The 20179-nt window shown below is 42.9% G+C and overlaps 1 long non-coding RNA gene across 1 annotated transcript in view; it reads right to left on the bottom strand.

Annotated features, from left to right (window-relative positions):
• LOC134761725 (uncharacterized) overlaps window positions 1–19322 on the bottom strand; it is a 38107-nt gene extending 18785 nt beyond the window's left edge. The window contains exons 1-4 of the long non-coding RNA XR_010140791.1: window positions 18973–19322; window positions 4729–4885; window positions 2467–2668; window positions 1583–1683 (exon numbers count right to left, since the gene is read on the bottom strand). This is a non-coding gene — a long non-coding RNA (uncharacterized LOC134761725). The remainder of the gene's footprint in view (window positions 1–1582; window positions 1684–2466; window positions 2669–4728; window positions 4886–18972) is intronic.
• Window positions 19323–20179: the final 857 nt, after the last annotated feature.

Raw genomic sequence — 20179 nt, 5'->3', positions numbered from 1 at the left:
GGATCTGAAAACCATGTCATGAGAAGTGAAATCAGGTGAGAGGAGCATCTGTCTTCAAGTACGTGAGGGGGTGGCTCATGGGAGACATTAGACCTATCTTATATAGCTCCAGATTACAAAATAAAACCAACAGTGGGCAATGGAAGGAAGTGTAGTTCAGCCCCACATAAGGATGGAACTTTCCAACACTGGCTCTGTCCAAAATGTCCCAGGTAGCCCACAAAGCCTGAGACCCTAGAAGTGAGCAAGCAGACCCTGAAAGATCACCTGCAAGGGCTGCTGCAACAATGTTAAGACCAGACTATCCTGATGTAGATCAACTTCAGCATCTAGGAAAAGGAGCCAGAAATTCAATGAGCAGAGCAAAAACGGAGAATATTGGGCTTTGCTTATGCCAACAAGATGGCCCAACAAACCAGCACAGCCTCTCTCTCCCCAGCAACACACCATCTGCCACCCAGCCCAACATTTCCAACATCCAATGTGAATAAGTGTCAAATGCCATGGTCAGGGTTTCTAAGAAATGCCTAGAACTTCATGGTACCTTGAATACCTTACATATGTGACTCAGCGTTCCCAGATTCCTGTGCCTCACCATCGGCACCACAGAGGTTGCCCTTAAGTCCAGCTTGACCACAGATCGACCTGTTTATAGCAAAAGGACCCAGTCTAAAGTCCTCTGGCCTCTTGAAAAGGTGAGATGGGACATCAGCATGATGAACCTTTAGCCTTATCCTTCCATCATCAGTTTCCCTTACTTCCACCCTTGACCCTCCATCCCTTCCACATCATACAGGTGAGCAAGAAGCAGGCCTAAGTGGAACAGAAAAGCCTTTCTCTCCTTCTCTCCTTCCCACGTCACTAAGAGTTGATGATGAAGACAAAAGGTCATCTCAACCCCTGGAGAGAAACAGTAAGGTGCTCTGAGTCTAGTTATCATCACGATTCACTTGGAGGCAAGGATAAAACCAATACTGAATGCTTTAGACTTTTCCCTACGGAAAGTTGTAATCCACTGAAGGGTCCGTCATATACGTATATACTGTATGGTTTCAAATTTGCATTCATTGTTCCCACTGAACTTAATAAAAGAAGGAGACATGGTGATTTTAAGACAGAGAAGGGGGCTTTCCTGTAGCACATGGAGAAGATGTTAGAGCTTATTGAGTCGTCATATGGGACACATTATTCCCCAGGGGCCTGAATAAAGAATCAGAGCAGTGAGATCTTATTCAGCATTTGATGTTTCAATTTCCCAAGGAACATTCTGCCTGTTGAATTTGCAGCTTGGAGGCAATGCTAAGCAGACCCATTGGCCAACCCCTCCCATCTCCACACTCCCACTAAGAGTTTTAAGGAAGACCAGTTAAGATTTATTACACATTTTTATTATTCAACATACATCTCACTCAGATCCATTTGCACAAGTCACTTTTACAGAACTCATGTATTCACATCACATATTGTTAGCAACTTCATTTTAGTTTCTCAAAGTTTACCTAGTAGAAAAGTCCAAAGTTGAGAACAACTGACAATCAGATATAGAAATATATATTTTTTTATTTCTGGAAACTCTGCTTACTTTACTTAGCTGTTGTTTCTGCTGCACTGCATGTTGCATGGTACTGATAACCCCTCTCTGTGGCATCATCTGCCCGTGGTGGAAAAGCCAGCAAACCTGCCCTGGGCAAAAGCAGGCACAAGCAGACAATGTGCTGGACTGGCCGTCCCAAGACCTGGCATCCATGTTGGCTCCACTGCTAACTCACTAGGAACCTTGGGAAAATCCCCTTCAACTCCTCTGCCACGGAAATCTGATCTGTTCTATTTACTTCACAGAGTAATGGGGAAGAAATATCAAGATAATGGATGTGAAAGTGCTCAGAAAAATAGGAAGTGCCTTCAACCTATAAAGTTAAGCCTCTGTCATTAGGATCAGGTTTAGAAAATGAGGTCTGAACACAGGGCTATAAAGCAGACGGGTTCTGAGACACGCCTAGCTCAGTTCCTCATTTTACAGGTGAGAGCACCATGGGATACATGTCACAGCTACTCACAGGACAGCGGTGGGGCCAGTCAGGTTTGGATGAGACACTAGAAGCCCCAACCCATACTCAGATGCCCACCCAGTGGCCATGTGGCTGCCACTTGATTATCTTTGTAGACAAGGAGCTCACCTCCTCAAAGGCAGCCCCTTTCACCTTTGAAAGGCTTAGGTGCTTAGGAAACTTTACCAAAACATGAGGAAGAGGAAGAAATTATGGTGGCCTTTTCTCTTCCAATCATTGGTGTCATTGATGCTAAAGCAGCCCCACAGACTGCATCTACCCCCTTTCCTATACAATGTACATTGAGTCCACATGTGTTCCCTATGACACTTTTCTTCTCCAGCCTGTGCATCCCTACTTTCTTGGTTCCCACCTCACTTCGGTCTGTGTCATCCTGGTTACCCTGCAATCAACATACTTGAATTTGTCCAGAAATGGCTCCCAGCTCCTCTCCCAGGTGGCCATCTTGTCTTTGGCTGTTGACAACCTGGATGTTCAGGAACTCATCTGTCACCTTCCTTTTGAGCAGCTACTGTCCACAGCTCATTAATTCCACAGTAAGCCTGGGTGTCAGGCCTGGACAAGGAGAGCTCCACCTGCTCCTCGTACATGGTTGATACCTAGCAGAAGACAACGACCTTGGAACGACCAGGAAGGTGGACCCAGAGTCTGAGGCTTGGCTGGGGCACTGGTCAGGGGCTCCCACTCCAGCAAGGAAGCCCCCTACACATGTACAAGGCATAAAGAGAGTCCTGTTGCCATGGTGACTGTCAGGCAGCCTACCCTGCCTGAAGCCTGTGAGGAAAAGGCTCTGGGAAGGATCGTAGTGAGATGCAGGAATTCACCCACAACCACTACCAACTATCCAGGGGCATTTACTGAATCAAGCAGTGCCTGGGCTGTTTCAGTTGTGGTCCAGAGAGGAGGATGGGGCAGGGCTGGCGTAATCCATTCCACAGGAGGGAAGGAGGCCTTCAAGGGCGTGTGTGTGTGTGTGTGCATCTGTGCATGTGTGTGTGCATGTTTGTGTGTGTGCAACTGTGTGTGCACCTGTGCATGTGTGTGTGCGCATGTTTGTGTGCATGTGTGTGTGCTTGTGTGTGCATGTGTGTGTACCTGTGCTTGTGTGTGTGGGCATATGTGTGTTGGCACACTGAACTGACACAGCATTGTTTTCTCCTTGGGCAAAGCCTCTTGCTTCAGGCGCCACTGTGACATGAAGCATCTTGGAGCAGCTAGGGGGATATGAGTGAGGCTGAGGGAGTCATTCCTCCTCCGTGCCTCCAAAGCGCTCTGCCCACTCCTCCATTAACACTAATTACATTGTGCTTTAATTCTCTGTTTACACTTCTGGCTCTCCCACCAGAGCAGCTCCAGTGCAGGGGCTGCATCTTGTTTTTATATCCCTGATTCCTAGGACCATTCTTGACATATAGTAGGTGTTCATTAAGGGTTGCCTGAATAAACAAATGAATCTCTGCCAAGGACAGAATCAGAGTGTTCTGACTTAAAATGGCAGCATGCAAGATTGAGGTTCAAATCTCACAACAGCTTTGTGCAGCTTCTGCCATGTGTAGGATACTGTGCTGGGCATGCGGCCTCATCTTCAGGGACATCACATTCAGTGACAGGGACAAGGCAGAGGGCCGTCCATCATATTTGTAGGCACAAATACCCAATTACCCAACATATTTGTAGGCTCATTACAAATTGTCTTTATTAACCAGTCATTCCTTCATAGGACTGTAGAAAGCCTTTCTTTGTTGACCTGTTTCCTGTCACTGTCAATACTTGAATGTGATGACAATGTAACTCTTTTAAAAGATTTCATAATTCAAAATTTTCACAAATTCAGACCAAGCTTCCATAAATTAGTCTGAATTAAAGGAGTTTGATTGTACTAGGTTGACCCATATGAAATTGGTGCTATTCGACCATTTTTTACCTAAAAAATGACAGTTTTATATGGTTCAATCTAATACATTTCTTTTCTGGTGCCCCTTTCCAAGGAACTAAAAGCATTCTTTATTTCCATGCTTTCCTCCTATGGTATTTTAAAGATAAAAGTAGAAGAGTGGGATTGACTGCCACAGCCCCCAACCACCTGCCCCTCAGTTCACAAGTACAGAAACTGCAGACCTGGTGGGCACGAACTTAGCAGCCAGAGATGGGTGATGAGTGCCAGGCAATGACAGAGCTGTGAGAGGAACCCAGAAGACCCACCACCAGGGTGCCTGCTTGATAGGTTACCAAGGAAAGGCCTGGCCTTATTTCATGTTTACTTAGTTGTTTCTAATTTACGTACAGTCCAACTACTCTTTTTGATGCATAGGTTTATGCATTTTGACAAATGCACAGACTTGTGTAACTGCAATGAAGATAGAAAACAGTTCCATCATTGGTCAGTTTGTTGTTTGTTTGTTGTTTTTAAATAATCTCTTTTATCTTATCTGGTTCCTTTTTTATTTCATATCCACTTTAGTGGAGACACACAACTGAAAACTGAGTCCATTTCTTGTAATAGCCTCATCAGATTTATCCAGCCTTTAAGTCCTATTTGACATTTCAAAGCAAGCGAAGAAGGGAAAGGAAGCAGTAGGATGAGATTTGGCACCAAGTTACATTGAGAGAAGAGTAGTGTTTTGCTCTAGATTCCCCATCTCTGATCAGAAGGACATACCAGCCAGGGAGGGAAGCCTGTGAGGATAAACTTTGCCATGCATTCCAGGTGCACTCCTGAAGAATTATGCCTAATTCCAATTCTATCAAAGAGTCTATCAATCTCTGTTTCTGCTGGTCACCAAACGTTGCCTCCTCTCCTCCCACCCATGCATTCCCTAGAGTTTCAAGTAAGCAGAAAATTGATCAAATCACTTGTAAATAAACTTAAATATAATGGACAAATTACTATTATTTAGGGAAACTTTTTAAATGTTTTATATGAATAAATATCTTTCCGAAATAATGGTTTTAAACCATAATGGATGGAATTTGTACATTCACATCAGGGTTGCTCTTTGAAACATTTCTGTGGGATGTTATGGGCTTATTCCAAGTTTGCTGCTATTACCCAAAACATTGTTTGAACTTTGCTTCTGAAACTGCCTCCAGAATCAGCATACAAGACATAGAAGAAAACCAGCCTCATTTTTCAAGTCACATATATTTCCATCAAGTATATTTTCCTCTTCCAGGATAATTGTGAGAGTTGCTCTCCACTGATTTTCATTAACTTAATGTCCAACCTTAAGGTCAGGAATAGAGCAGTCAAGCATCATTAGTTTGGAATCCACTATTTTGGAATAAGAATAGTTCAGACAAGTAAACTTCAACCACACAGTTGCTTTCTTTGAAAGAAGGATTTGTCAAGCAAACTAATCATATATGCAAATCAAAAGGCAACTATTTAAAGCTACTCAAAAGAATAAACTGATTAAGCATTCTCAAGTACATACACCCTATGTTGGTGTAAAGCATCCTTTACCCAACATATTTGTAGGCTCATTACAAATTGTCTTTATTAACCATTCATTCCCTCATGGGACTGTAGAAAGCCTTTCTTTGTTGACCTGATTCCTGTCACTGTCAATACTTGAATGTAATGACAATGTATCTCTTTTAAAAGATTTCATAATTCAAAATTTTCACTAATTCAGGCCAAGCTTCCACAAATTAGTCTGAATTAAAGAAGTTTGACTGTACTAGGTTGACCCATATGAAATTGGTGCTATGCAACCATTTTTTACCTAAAAAATGACAATTTTATATGGTTCAATCTAATACATTTCTTTTCTGGTGCCCCTTTCCAAGGAACTAAAAGCATTCTTTATTCCCATGCTTTTCTCCTATGGCATTTTAAAAATAAAAGTAGAAGAGTGGGATTGACTGCCACAGCCCCCAACCACCTGCCCCTCAGTTCACAAGTACAGAAACTGGGAGATTTCACAGAAAGAAGAAAACCATTCAAAACACAACTTCTGCTTTCTTTGCTCTACAGAGCTTTTAAATTCGATGTGGTCCCACCTGCTTATTTTGTTTTTGTTGCCTGAGCTTTTGGTGTCATTTCTATATTATCATTGCCAAGACCTACGTCACAAAGCTTTCCTGTATGTGTTCTAGGAGTTTTAGGGTTTCAGGTTTCATATTCAAGTCTTTAATCCATTTTGAGTTGATATTTATGTATGGTGTAAGATAAGGGTCCAATTTCATTCCTTTGTATATGGATATCCTGTTTTCCCAATACCATTTATTCAAGAGACTATCCTTTCTCCTTTGTATGACCTTGGCACCCTTGTGGAAAATCAGTTGACCATATATACATGGATTTATTTCTGGGCTCTCTGCTCTGTTCCATTGGTCTATAAGTCTGTCCTTATGCAAGTACAATACTGTTTTTATTACTGCAGCTTTGTAATATATTTTGAAATCAGGAAGTATGATGCCTTCAGCTTTGTTCTCCTTTCTCAAGATTAGTTTGGCTATTCATGGTCTTTTGTGGTTTTACGTGAATTGTAGAATTTTGCCTCTATTTCTGTAAAAAATTTATTGGAATTTTTTATAGGTATTAGCATTGAATCTGTAGATTGATTTGTGCAGTAGAAACATTTTAACAATATTAAATCTTTCAATCCATGAACATAGGTCTTTCTTTGTTGTGTCTTCTTTAACCTCTTTCTCACTATTTTAGAGTTTTCAGTAGACAAGCCTTTCATCTCTTTAATTAAATTTATACCTAAGGCTGGGTGTGGTGGCTCATGCCTATAATCCCAGCATTTTGGGAGGCCAAGGAGGGCAGATGTTTGAGACCTCCTGTTTGAGACCAGCCTGGCTAACACGGTGAAACCCCGTCTCCACTAAAAATACAAAAAGGTAGCTGAGAGTGGTAGTGTGCACCTGTAATCCCAGCTACTTAGGGGGGGCGGGGGGCTGAGACAGGAGAATTGCTTGAACCCAGGAGGCAGAGGTCGTGGTGAGCCAAGATCTCACCACTGCACTCCAGCCTGCGTGACAGAGTGAGACTCTGTCGCAAAAAAAATTTATACCTAAGTATTTTATTCCTTTTGGAGCTACTGTAGGTAGAATTGTTTTCCTAATTTCCTTTTCAGATAGTTCATTGCTAATGTATAGAAATGCAACAATCAACACAGTAAAAAGGCAACCCACAAAATGGGAAAAAATATTTGCAAACCATATCTCTGATACAGGGTTAATCTCCAAAATATATTAGGAACTCCTACAACTCAATCACTCAAAAAAACTAACAAAACAATTTTTAAAAGGCTAAGGACTTGGATAGACGTTTCTCCAAAAAAAACATACAAATGGTCAACAGATACATGAAAAATACTCAACTTTACCAATGACCAGGGAAATGCAAATCAAAACTACGAGACATCTATCTCCTCACATTTATCAGAATGGCTATTGTCTGAAAATAAAGATAAAAAAATACACAGTGCTAGTGAAAATGTAAGAGAATTTGAAACCCTTGCACACTATTGGTGGGAATGCAAAATGGTGCAACCACTATGAAGAACAGTACGGGGGTTCCTCACGAAATCAAAAATAAACAACCATATGGCTTAGCAATCCCACTTCTGATTATCTATCAAAAAGAATTAAAATCAAAATCTCAGCCGGGTGGGGTGGCTCATGCCTGTAATCCCAGCACTTTGGGAGGCCGAGGTGCGCCAATCACGAGGTCATGAGTTCGAGACCAGCCTCACCAACATGGTGAAACACAGTCTCTACTAAAAATATAAAAATTAGCTGGATATGGTGGCACATGCCTGTAGTCCCAGCTACTTGGGAGGCTGAGGCAGGAGAATTGCTTGAACCCAGGAGGTGGAGGTCGCAATGAGGCAAGATTGCGTTATTGCACTCCAGCCTGGGTGACAAAGCGAGACTCTGTCTCAAAAAAAAAAAAAAAAAAAAAAAAATTTTTCAAAGAGATGTTAGCACTCTCATGCTCATTATAGCATTATTCTCAATAATCAAGTTGTGGAAACAGCCTAAATGTCCATCTACGGATAAATGGATAAAGAAACTGTGATATTCACAAGAATGAAATACTATTTCGCCTTTAAAAAGAAGGAAACTCTGCAATATGCAACTGCAGCATGCAATATGGGTGAACCTTAAGGACATTATGCTACATGAAATAAGCCAGTCGCAGAAAGTACACAAATGATGTGTCCCTCCACTTACATGAAGTATCTAAAATAGTCAAATTCACAGAATCAAAGAATGCAGTGATGGTTGCCAGGGCCTGAGATTGATGGGGGTGGGGAGGAAGAAATGGGGAGTTACTAATAAGAGGCATAACATTTCAATTGAGCAAAATGAATAAGCTCTAGAGATCTGCTGTACGACAATGCACCTATCGTCAACAACACTGTATTGTACACTTAAAAATGTGTGAAGAAGGTAGATCTCATGTTAAGTGTTCTTACCACAATGAAACAACATTTTAAAAAGCACACACACAACTGCTGCAAACTGGGCATGAAAGAGTAATATATCCAGAATAAATAGAACTTAAAGCTGCTTCCCCATCGTCCACATTCGCACCCTCTGCTTTAGACCTGTTTTCCCTAAGAAGTCGGCTGGGCAATCTAAAACTTGCTTCAGGGACAAAATACATCCTGCCTGTCCATAAATGTAATCCACTGGAGCCCGAGAGATTCTGACTGTGTGAAGTAAAATTCCAACCTAAGACTTCCTAAAGGACTGGGGATGAGAGGAGAGGAAATTAAAGTTTAATAGAATGGAACCTCGGAAAATGGACAGATGCAAATTAGGAGAGAGAAGCAGAAATTCTTCTCATTTTTAAAAGGCTCTTCATTAATTTATTTGATAGCATTCTGAGAATTTGTTTAAGGAATGCAGGGATGTGTAGATTCGAGAGTGCAAGAATGACTCTTCTCTGCTTCTGGGCAAGGAAATGGATTTGCACTGTAGCAAGAAGTATTACTGATGAGTATGAAAAACTTCCTGGATTGTGAAGGAGGGGGATAGCATCACACCGTGAAATTTCTTTGTCTGGAGGTATTACAGTAGAGAAGCCCACTTGGAGAGATCGGGATTAATTTTGTCTTTATTCGACATTGTCCTCTGCCAGAGTGCCCTGTGGCTGGATGGTAGATTAGTCCCCATGGCCACATTGGGCCTCTTTGAAGTAGCTATGGCCACTGGGAAGAATGAAGATGAGCATTAGACAGTAGATTCCTCTGCAGAGCTGGGGAGCTCCATCCAGCCAAGAAGACCCTTCTCCCATAAAGACCCCTTTCACGGGAGCCATGTGGTGTTGTCGCTTGCAACGTCTTCCGACACATATACTTCCTGAAACAGAGAGGGAGGAAGAGCTACCTGAAAAGGTCTCCTCTGCAGTGTGAGGTGGGGGAATGGAGGAAGAGTGATGTATGCTTAGTTTATTTTTAAGCAGCTGACATACAGACATGGAGAATGAAAATGCAAGATAGTTTTGAAGTTGCAACCTTTCCCGGGGGAGCTGCTAGGAGATGGGCTCTCTGTGGGGCAGCTCCATTTCCCTATGCCTTGTGTTACTGGGTGGTTGGGGGGGAGCCCTTCCCACTCCTGTAAAGCCAGACAAACCTGCCACTTGAATCCCCATCTCCTGGTGACTTGGGTGCACAGTGGCAGTATATGGCAATAGAATTAATGTAGCTCTAAAGTAATTTGAAAATGGCAAGAGTAGTGAATTATCACATGAAAATGCAAATTGTTCCTTATCTGGACTGTTCCACAGATGCTATGATTCATCACTGAGTGTTCAGCTGTATTTCCAAGTAAGATCTCAGTGAGAAGGTAGAAAGGCAGGGCTGAGGCACGTTCTGCCTGGAGAGATTTATAGCTCCTTTTATACAGAAGTAAAGTACACGAAGTTGGGAGGGAATATTAAACCTATAAAATCTCAATCTATCATGGAGTCCCTATTTGAGGAGAGCCAAAGGACACACAAGCATACAACTAAATCCTCCAAAATTTCCTCTCCCCAGACATGCCTATACCTTGTGGGCAATTCACCCTTCACTTTACCTTCTTACCTGAGTCAAGGCAAATTCTTCTATCCATCCACCCACCCACCCATCCACCCACCTACACATCCATCAATCCACCCATCCATCTATCCAGAGTTTCTTTCATATATTTACTCCTTTTTAGTGGGTATATTGGCGAATCCATTAAGCCCTCACTTCTGGCCACAGTCACAGTTTCTGATTAAGAAAAGAGATCCAAATGAGCTTTTTCTTTCTTTCTTTCTCTTTTGCTAACATTTGTAGCAGATGCTTGTTAAAGAGGAGATGCTAAACTTAAGAATTGGATCAGAGCCCAGTGTGTGAATGAAAAGCAATTGTCTAAAACCTGGAACCCAAAGGAAGACATCCCTTAGCCAGGTCAGGAGGTAATACTCACATAGTGCTTTCCGGGTGCCCATGCAGTTCTAAGTGTTTTATGAATACTAATTTATTTACTGGGATCAGAAGATGAGTGTCACCCTAAGTGAAAGTCACTGGCGGGTCACACTTCCACTTTTGGCAACTATTAATATCATGGAGAAAAATCCCTTAAGCTCAGGATGTGTCCCGAGGGGGCCAAATCTAGGGTCTTTTGCAGAGTCTCTGTACGTCCTAGTGTAGGTCAAAGTAGGCTCCAGGAGACTGCCACAGAATGGGTGGATTCCCCAACCTCCCCGTGTTCCCAGATATCCTTGTATCTCCTCCTTGCAATCTGGGAAGCCTGACCAGTAAGCAACCATCTAAAAGGCTGTTCCACAAATGATTTCCTGAGCAACAGTGCTGCTGAAACAAAGAGCTCCTGCATGGGAAGGGTGGGCAGCAACCTTGCAAAGGGAGCCTGGGGCTACTGTCAACTGGAGGCTTTAGAGCAAAGTTCCCCCACCCCCAGGCCGCAGACAGGTAAGAACCGGGCTGTACAGCAGGAGGTAAGTGGAGGGCAGGTGAGCAAGCATTACCTCCCAAGCTCCGCCTCCTGTCAGATCAGCAGCAGCATTAGATTCTCATGGGAAGGTGAGCTCTTTTGTGAACTCGGCTTCTCAGATTCCAAGGAAGAGATACAAGGATATCTAGGAATATGGGGAGGTCAGGGAAGCCACCCATTCTGTGGCAGTCTCCTGAAGCCTGCTTTGACCAACACTAGAGGTCAAAACACTATCTATTCCAGGCCTCTCTCCTAGCTTCTCGCAGAGTATTGGCCTGTGGAAGCCGAGCTCCAATCTTCGTATGGTGTTCTCACCTGACTCTAGCATGACTTCATCTTAACGAACCCATCTGCAAGGGCTCTATTTCCAAATAAGGTGCCAGTCTCAAGTGCTGGGGGTTAGGACTTCCACTTATCAATGGGGACACAATGCAATCCCATAACACAAGCTACGGGATTTGGACCTTACAACAAACTGTCAAAGGACTGCAGCCTCCAATTACAGGCCCCTGCATATAAAATTTGGCCTTTCAAAAGCCCCCTACCGCCGATGTCTGAAAACAATAACGACAGGCTATGTCAGAGGCCTCCCAACCCTGCTTCCTGTGAACATTTCAGCAGGGAAGACACCATAGCTGGTATTCCCAAAGCTCAGATGCCACTGTCAGAGTTGCTTCAAGCATCCTTGTCATACTTCCCACCTCTTGGTCCCTTTGATATGTAGTTTCAGGAGAGACACAGAACTGCTCTTTTTCCTAAACACACTAGCTGTCCTTCCAGAAGAAGCGGCATAGAGGGGTTTTGAGTGTTTGACCATCCTTCTCATGCAGACAGACACAACCCTTCCAGACTTCTGCATGTTCCACTTCAGCCCTCCACCCCCAAGGACTGCCCTGCAGATATCAATAGTTTTCTACAACACGAGAAGTGGAGAGCTGGGAGCGACCATATGTAGAAGGCCACGTAAGACTTAGCATCTAAACCAAGCAGAGGAGGCTCCTGGTTCAGATGCTGTTACAGATAAATTACACCTTTAGTGAGATGTAATTTACATACAATCAATTTCATCAAATTTTAGCATATAACTCAGTACATTTTGACAAATATACATGGGTATGTAAACACCACCACAGTCATGACACATAGTATTTCTATTCCTTGTGCTTCTTTTCAGCCAATCGTCTCCTCCTCCCTCTCTGGCAACCACTGTTGTGCTTTCTGCTGCCATAGTTTTGGCTTTTTCAGAAGGTCACATAAATGAAATAATTAGCTATGGAGTCTTTTGTGCCTGGCGTCCTTCACTTGGCATCACGTTTTTGAGATTCTTCATGTTGCTTATGCCAGTAGCTCATTTCTTTTCACTGCTGAATAGTATTCCATTATGTTCATTTGCCACAGTTTGTTTATCCATTTACTTGTCATTAGACATGAGGGTTATTTCCAACTTGGATCCAATAAGAATACAATTGCTATGAGCATTTGAGTATGTCTTTGGGCTGACCTAAGGTTTTCATTCCTCTCAGGTAAATACCTAGGAGTGGGATTTCTGGGTGGAATGGTAAAACCGTATTTAACTTTTTAAAAACTGCCGTTGGGCTCGATGACTCACACCTGTTATCACAGCACTTTGGGAGGCTGAGGCGAACGGATCACTTGAGGTCAGGAGTTTGAGACCAGCCTAGCCAACATGGTGAAACCCCGTCTCTACTAAAAATAAAAAAAGTTAGCCAGGCATGTACCTGTAATCCCACCTACTCGGGAGGCTGAGGCAGGAGAATTGCTTGAACCCGGAGGCGGAGGTTGCAGTGAGCTGAGTTCGTGCCACTGCACTCCAGCCTGGGTGACAAAGCGAGACTCCATCTCAAAAAATTTAAAAAAAGAAAGAAAGAAACTGCCAAACTGCTTCCCAAAGTGGCTGTGCTGAGTGCTTTGCTGCACTGTGCTGAGTGCTGCTGCATTCTCAGCGGCAAGGTATGACAGTTCACGTTGCTGCACATCTTCATCAAAACAAAATCATCAGTTTTTTAAATGTTAGTGATAGTGGTAGCTCACTTCAGCATTAATTTGCATTTCCCCAGTGAGTAATAATGTTGATCATCTTTTCATGTGCTTATTTGCTATTTATATATCTTCTTTGGTGACATGACTGTTTAAATCTTTGCCCGTTTTTTATCATGGTGTTTGTCTTATTAATCAGTTTTAAGGATTCTGATCCATGAACATAACACATATCTCCATTTATTTAAGTCTTTCTTAATCTCTTTCAGCAATGTTTTATATTTTTCAGTGTGAAGGCCTTGCACATTATTTCTTGCACTTGAAAAGAATATGCAGTCTGCTCTTGTTGGATAAAATGTTTTATAAATATTAATGAGATCAAGTTTGCTAATAGTGTTTATGACCTCTAGATACTTGCAGATTTTTTTTTTGTAGAATTGTTCTATAAATTTTTTGAGAGAGGACTATTGAAGTCCCCAACTGTAATTCTGGGTTTTTCTATTGCTTCTTTCAGTTCTATCAGTTTTGCTTTGTTTATTTTGAACCTTTATGTTTAGGTATATGTGCATTAAGGAATTTTATGTCCTCTTGGTGAATTGACCCATTTTACCATTATATAATGCTCTTCTTTATCTATGGTAATTTTTCTCATCCTGAAGTCTGATTTGTCTCATATTAATAAAGCCACATAAGCTTTCTTTGTCTTAGCATTAGCACAGCATATTTTTTCCATACTTTTACTTTTAGCCTATCTTTGTCTTTGTATTTGAAGTGGGTTTCTTACAGGTAATATGTAGTGGGTTTTGCCTTTTTATATCCAATCTGACAATTCTTTTATTTTAAATGTTTAGACCATTTACATTTAATGTAATTATTTGTATGATTAAATTTAAATCTACCATCTTGTTATTTGTTTTCTTTTTTTGTTTTTTGTTTTTTTTCTTTTTGAGACGGCGTCTCACACTGTCACCCAGGCTGGAGTGCAGTGGTGCGATCTCGGCTCACTGCAAGCTCCGCCTCCCGGGTTCATGCCATTCTCCTGCCTCAGCCTCCTGAGAGTAGCTGAGACTACAGGCTCCCGCCACCATGCCCGACTAATTTTTTGTATTTTTAGTAGAGACCGGGTTTCACCATGTTAGCCAGTATGGTCTCGATCTCCTGACCTCGTGATCCACCCACCTCGGCCTCCCAAAGTGATGGGATTACAGGCGTGAGCCACTGCGCCCGGCCTTATTATTTGTTTTCTATTTATCTCGTATGTTCTTTTTTTTCTTGTTTTTCCATTTTTTTCTTACTGTATTTTTAGAACACCATTTTATCTCCAATATTAGCTATACTCTGTTTCATTTTTTTAGTGATTACTCTGGGGTCTGTTAAGTTATCCCAGTCTGCCTTCCAACAATATAATATCTTCTCCCATATAGTGTAAGAATCTTACAGTAGTATATTTCTATTTCTTCCTACTATCTCTTTTTGCTGTTGTCATACATTTATTTCACCCAATAAACCATAAGTTACATTGCTATTATTTTTATGTAAAACAATTATTAAGTCATGCATTTAAAAATGAGAAATAATTTTTTTTAATATCCATCCATATATTTAGTACTTGGAGAACTCTTCATTCCTCTGCATAGATCTAAATTTTCATCTGTTCTCATATTTCTTCTACCTAAAGAACTCACTTTCATTTTTCCAGTTCTGGTCTGCTGTGATATATTCACTCACCTTTTGTTTGTCAGAAGAAGTTTCATTTCATCTTAATTTTAAAAGATATTTTTAACACTAATGAGAATGAGACTCTGTTTCAAAAAAAAAAAGAACTAATGAGCAATATTAAGTCTTTTGCTCTTATCTGGGGAAAACAAATATATAAATAAATAAAATATATTTTTGCTAGGGATAGAATTCTAGGTGGAGAATTGCTTTTTTTTTGCTATCATAACTTAAAATGTTGCTCCATTATCTTCTGGTTTGCTTAGTTTATGACAAGAAGTCTGCTATAATTTTATCTTTGCCCCTTTGTACAGAGCATGTTTTTGGCTACTTTTACAATTTCCTGATTATCTCTGGCTTTTAGCAATTTGATTACAATGTGCCTTGATGTAATTTTTTTTTATGCTTTTTCAACTTTGGTTTTGTTGATATTGTTGGATCTACAGGTTCAAATTTTTCATCAAATTTAGAAAATTTTTGGCAGTTATTTCTGGAAATATTTTTCTGTCCTACCCTTTTCTCCTCTCCTTCTGTAATTATAATTACATGCAATAGGCCACTCAATATTATACCACTAGTCACGCACAATTCTGTTTCTTTTTTAAGTCTTTTTCTCCTGTGTCTAATTTTGAATTATTTTTATGGTATTTCTTTTTTTTTTTGAGATGGAGTCTTGCTCTGTTGCCCAGGCTGGAGTTCAGTGGCGCGATCTCTGCTTACTACAACCTCTGCCTCCCAGGTTCCAGCGATTCTCCTGCTTCACCCTTCTGGGTAGCTGGGATTACAGGCACACGCCACCACGCCTGGCTAATTTTTGTATTTTTGGTAGAGACAGGGTTTCACCATGTTGGTCAGGCTGGTCTCAAACTCCTGACCTCAGGTGATCTGCCCACCTCAGGTGATCTGCCCACCTCGGCCTCCCAAAGTGTTGGGATCACAGGCGTGAGCCACCGTGCCCAGCCTATGCTATTACTTTAAGTTCACTGATATTTACTTCTGTAGCATCTTATCCACTGTCAATTCCACCCAGTGTATTTTTTCATTTTGGTTGTTGTGTTTTTCACTCTAAAAGTTTCACTTGTCCTTTTTTTATATCTTCTATTTCTCTCCTTCTCCTGTTCATATGTTCTTGGATATACAGATCATTTTTATAATTCTTTTAATATCTTTATCTGCTAATTCCATCATCTTTGTAATGTTGGAGTCTATTTCTACAAATTGATTTTTCCCTCAGTTGTTCATCTTATTTTCTTGCTTCTTCCAATGCCTTATAATTACATATGTGTTGCATATTGCTCTCATACACAGTTAAGTTACTCAAAGTCCGTTGAATATTTTTGAGCCTTGCTTTTAAAGTTTATTAGGGCAGGTCCAGAACAATCATCAGTCTAGGGTTGTTTTGGCTCTACTACTGAGGAATGCTCTTCTAAGGATTCCACCCCATGCCTTATTTATTAGGAGCTCTTTCCACTCTAGCTGGTGGGAATATGAATTATTCCCACCCTTCTGTGAGCTCTAGCAATTGTTTAGTCTACTGCTTTCTACTGCGTTTTCACCCGCCGTGGAGAGTTTCCTTTCATGTATGTGCTTATCAGTACTCAGCCCAAGCTTCAAGAAGACATCGCTGCAGATCGCTAGAGATCGCTCTCTGGGCAAGTCCATTCCATCCTCTGTGCTACTCTGCCCTGCAAATTCAAGTTACCTTGTTCTCCCCAAATTCTGATACTGTCTTCTCAAGTGAACAAGATTACCAAGACACATTTTTCTCCCCTCACCCTCACCTCACACTGTGGCTTAGAAACTGCCTCCAGGATTAAGCTGGTACAATCCTAGGACTCGCCTCTTTTGTTTTCTTTTTCTTAGAGCTCATACTCCCGCGCTATCTGCTGTCTGATGTCTGTAAACTATTGTTTCATGCATTTTGTTTCGACGGTTTAGTTGTTTAAAGTGAGAGCATAAATCCGATCCCAGTTACTCTATTGTGGCTGTTGGTGGAAGTCAGTATCTATAAGGAATTTTAAAGGATAGATATCCACATTTCCCGCACTGATCTATCCTGTTATCCCATTTAACCTCACTATTATCCCTTCTGAACCACTATATTTTAGATCTACTGGAAGGGGTTTGGCACAAATACAGTCTTCAGGATACTGCTAGGGCTTTACCAGCCTCAAGAGTGCACTCTCCAGGCAGCAGAAGAATGGAAACTCAGCTGCTCTTAATACAATGGTGCCTTAATTTCTTACCACAGAGAAACCTGTATTTGGCCAAATGACCTGAGCCTAATCAGCGGGGATGACGAACAGAGCCCTGTATTGGAAGGAACCTAGTTACCAAGGTAGGAACAGATGGAGTGGGGAAGGAGTGATGAACATGGCATCTGGGGAGGGGGAACTAGAACTAAATTCTAGTTCCATTCTGCTGCTTAGTGGCAGTGTTCATTTGGGCATGTCACTGAGTTCAGTTTTCTCATCTGGATGACTTCGAAGTCTCCTTCTAATTTTAACAGTTTATGCTCCTAGAACCTGATCATAGTCTCTTTCCATCAGCTTTTCCACATAGGTAAGTTATGCACGCATTGTTCTCTGTTCCGTGATCCTGAACACTGCTACCCATCAGTTCTCATTATTGCTGCAGAGGGTCTTCTGGGTTGAGGGGGCCTCCATATGACCTCAATGCTAGGCCATTATCTTCCTGGGCTCACCTCTTACTTTATTTCTTCAAAAGGACATATATGTGTCATCTCATTTGCCAGATTCTTCTTTCCCATTTGCCATCATATATAAATGCACGTTCCAAATCCCTAGTAACTCCAACCCTGACAACTGCAGTCTTCCCTCCCCTCCCCAAATGCAACAGGCATCACTCCTTCCCCACTCCATCTGTTCCTACCTTGACAACTACCTGCCGGATGCTATGATAGTCACTGCACAACAGCTCTGGGCCTGGCATCAGAAGAGGAACAGAATAGGGTCCAACAAGGGCTGATAAGATTGCTGTAAAATAACAATCCATATATCAATCTGTCCATGGTCCAGCAATCAAGCCCAAAGAACTCATTCCATTCCCTGTGGAAATTTAGTGAAAAAACTCTCAGGATGCAGACATTCATCTCTGACTCTGACCACTCCATCCCTGGGTAGCCTTCCTTCCATGGACCTTGTTTCTCTCCTATCTAAAATGGGGTGCACCATTGCTGGGCCCTCCATGACTCAGTGTTGTTGATAGGACCAACAAGATCATAATGTCAAGGACAGAGTTTGCTGGATGCAAGGAGGCAGCAACACTACTGAGATAATTAGCTTTTCTGTACTGATGAGCCGCAAATGCACACACAGAAACTTTCTTTTCAGGCTTTCAGGCTGTTAAAAGATACTGTGATTTCCCAGTTCACCCCTAGAGTTTCTTTGTGTTGTCCTGGAGAAAAAGAGGGAAAGGGGGGGAAGGTTTACTCCACAGTTGCTATTTTAGTACCCAGAAGAGGCAGCCTTGTTGATTGCAGAGAGATTGTAGTCTCTTTCAGGGCTCAGTGAAGGTCACCTTCAAATCTTTTTTGCTAAGCCAGAGGCTCCTTTTTCCTTTGTGCTCAGTTGATGCAAAACCTGGGACAGTGGAGTCAAGAGGGGGTGGAAAGGGCACTGTGCAGCAAAAGCCCTGAGAGCTAAGAGAAGAACTCTGTTCCCTTGGTAGGAAAGAGGGAGGAAAAGGAACAGGTGCGAGGGATGTTTAATGCCACTCCCCGCCACTCCCCACAGTACACTATAATAGATGTCTGGGAGGAATCTGAGAAGTCACTTTTAACAATGCAGATAAGGACATAATTAATGCCCTTATCTGCACCAGATCTCCCCCAGGAAGACAACAGGATAACTGGGAGGGAAGGGTTATAGATTTGGAGTCATAGCTCTTCTATGGATGCCTGTGATTAGGATGCAGCTGCTGCCTGGGGGGCCGGGGCTAAGGAGGGAAAGGGAGCCATCAGAATGATTCTCAGAGATGTGACACCAATGGCAGGAGCTACATCTATTAAAGGAGTTAATAGATGTAATTCACTTAGCATACAGTCTAGCACATTCTCAACACTGCAGGAGTAGAAGCAAGGGGGTGTTCCAACACTGACTCAGCCCTTCATAGGTGTAGCAGGAGGGGAAGGGAGTGTATCACACAAGGGATACACAGAAATGCCCATGTCCAGAATTGGTGGGTTCTTGGTCTCACTGACTTCAAGAATGAAGCCACGGACCCTCACCGTGAGTGTTACAGTTCCTAAAGATGGTGTGTCCGGAGTTTGTTCCTTCTGACGTTCAGACGTGTTCGAAGTTTCTTTCTTCTGGTGGGTTCGTGGTCTCATTGGCTTCAAGAGTGAAGCTGCAGACCTTCGCAGTGAGTGTTAACAGCTGTTAAGGCAATGTGTCTGGAGTTGTTCATTCCTCCCGGTGGGTTCATGGTCTTGCTGGCCTCAGGAGTAAAGCTACAGACCTTCGCAGTGAATGTTACAGCTCATAAAGGCACTGTGGACCCAAAGACTGAGCAGCATCAAGATTTATCGCAAAGAACGAAAAAACAAAGCTTCCACCGTGTGGAAGAAGCTGCAAGCAGCTTGCCTCTGTGCTTTTATTCCTTTATCTGGCCCCACCCACATCCTGCTGATTGGTCCATTTTACAGAGAGCTGATCGTTTTACAGAGAGCTGATTGGTCCGTTTTTGACAGGCTGCTGATTGGTACGTTTACAATCCTTGAGCTAGACACAGAGTGCTGATTGGTGCATTTACAACTCTCTAGCTAGAGGTAGAAGTTCTCCAAGTTCCCACTAGATTAACTAGACACAGAGCACTGATTGGTGTGTTTACAAACCTTGAGCTAGACACAGAGTGCTGATTGCTGTATTTACAATCCTTTAACTAGACATAAAGGTTCTCCAAGTCCCCACCAGATTAGCTAGATACAGAGTGCTGATTGGTGCATATACAATCCTCCAGCTAGACGTAAAAGTTCTCCAAGTCCCCATCCAGTTCAGGAGCCCAGCTGGCTTTGCCTGGTGGATCCCGCACCAGGGCTGGGGCGGAGCTGCCTGCCAGTCCTGTGCCGTGCACCTGCACTTCTCAGCCCTTGGGCGGTCGATGGGACAGGGCGCCGCGGAGCACGGTGCGGTGCTCGTCGGGAAGGCTCTGGCCGCGCAGGAGCCCAAGGCGCGGCGGGGAGCCTGGGGCATGGCGGGCTGCAGATCCCGAGCCCTGCCCCGCGGGAGGCAGCTGAGGCCCGGCGATAATTCGAGCGAGGCGCAGGCCGGCCGGCACTGCTGAGGGACCCGGCGCACCCTCCGCAGCTGCTGGCCCGGGTGCTAAGCCCCCTCACTGCCCGGGGCCGGCGACGCCGGCCGGCCCCTCCGAGTGCAGGGCCCGCCGAGCCCGCACCCACCCGGAACTCACGCTGGCCCGAGAGCGCCGCGCGCAGT

Source organism: Pongo abelii, chromosome 6 (genome assembly GCF_028885655.2).
Source record: "Pongo abelii isolate AG06213 chromosome 6, NHGRI_mPonAbe1-v2.0_pri, whole genome shotgun sequence".
Classification (NCBI taxonomy): domain Eukaryota; kingdom Metazoa; phylum Chordata; class Mammalia; order Primates; family Hominidae; genus Pongo; species Pongo abelii.
Note: the sequence above shows the minus strand (reverse complement) of the source record. Positions and strands in the feature narration are given on the sequence as shown.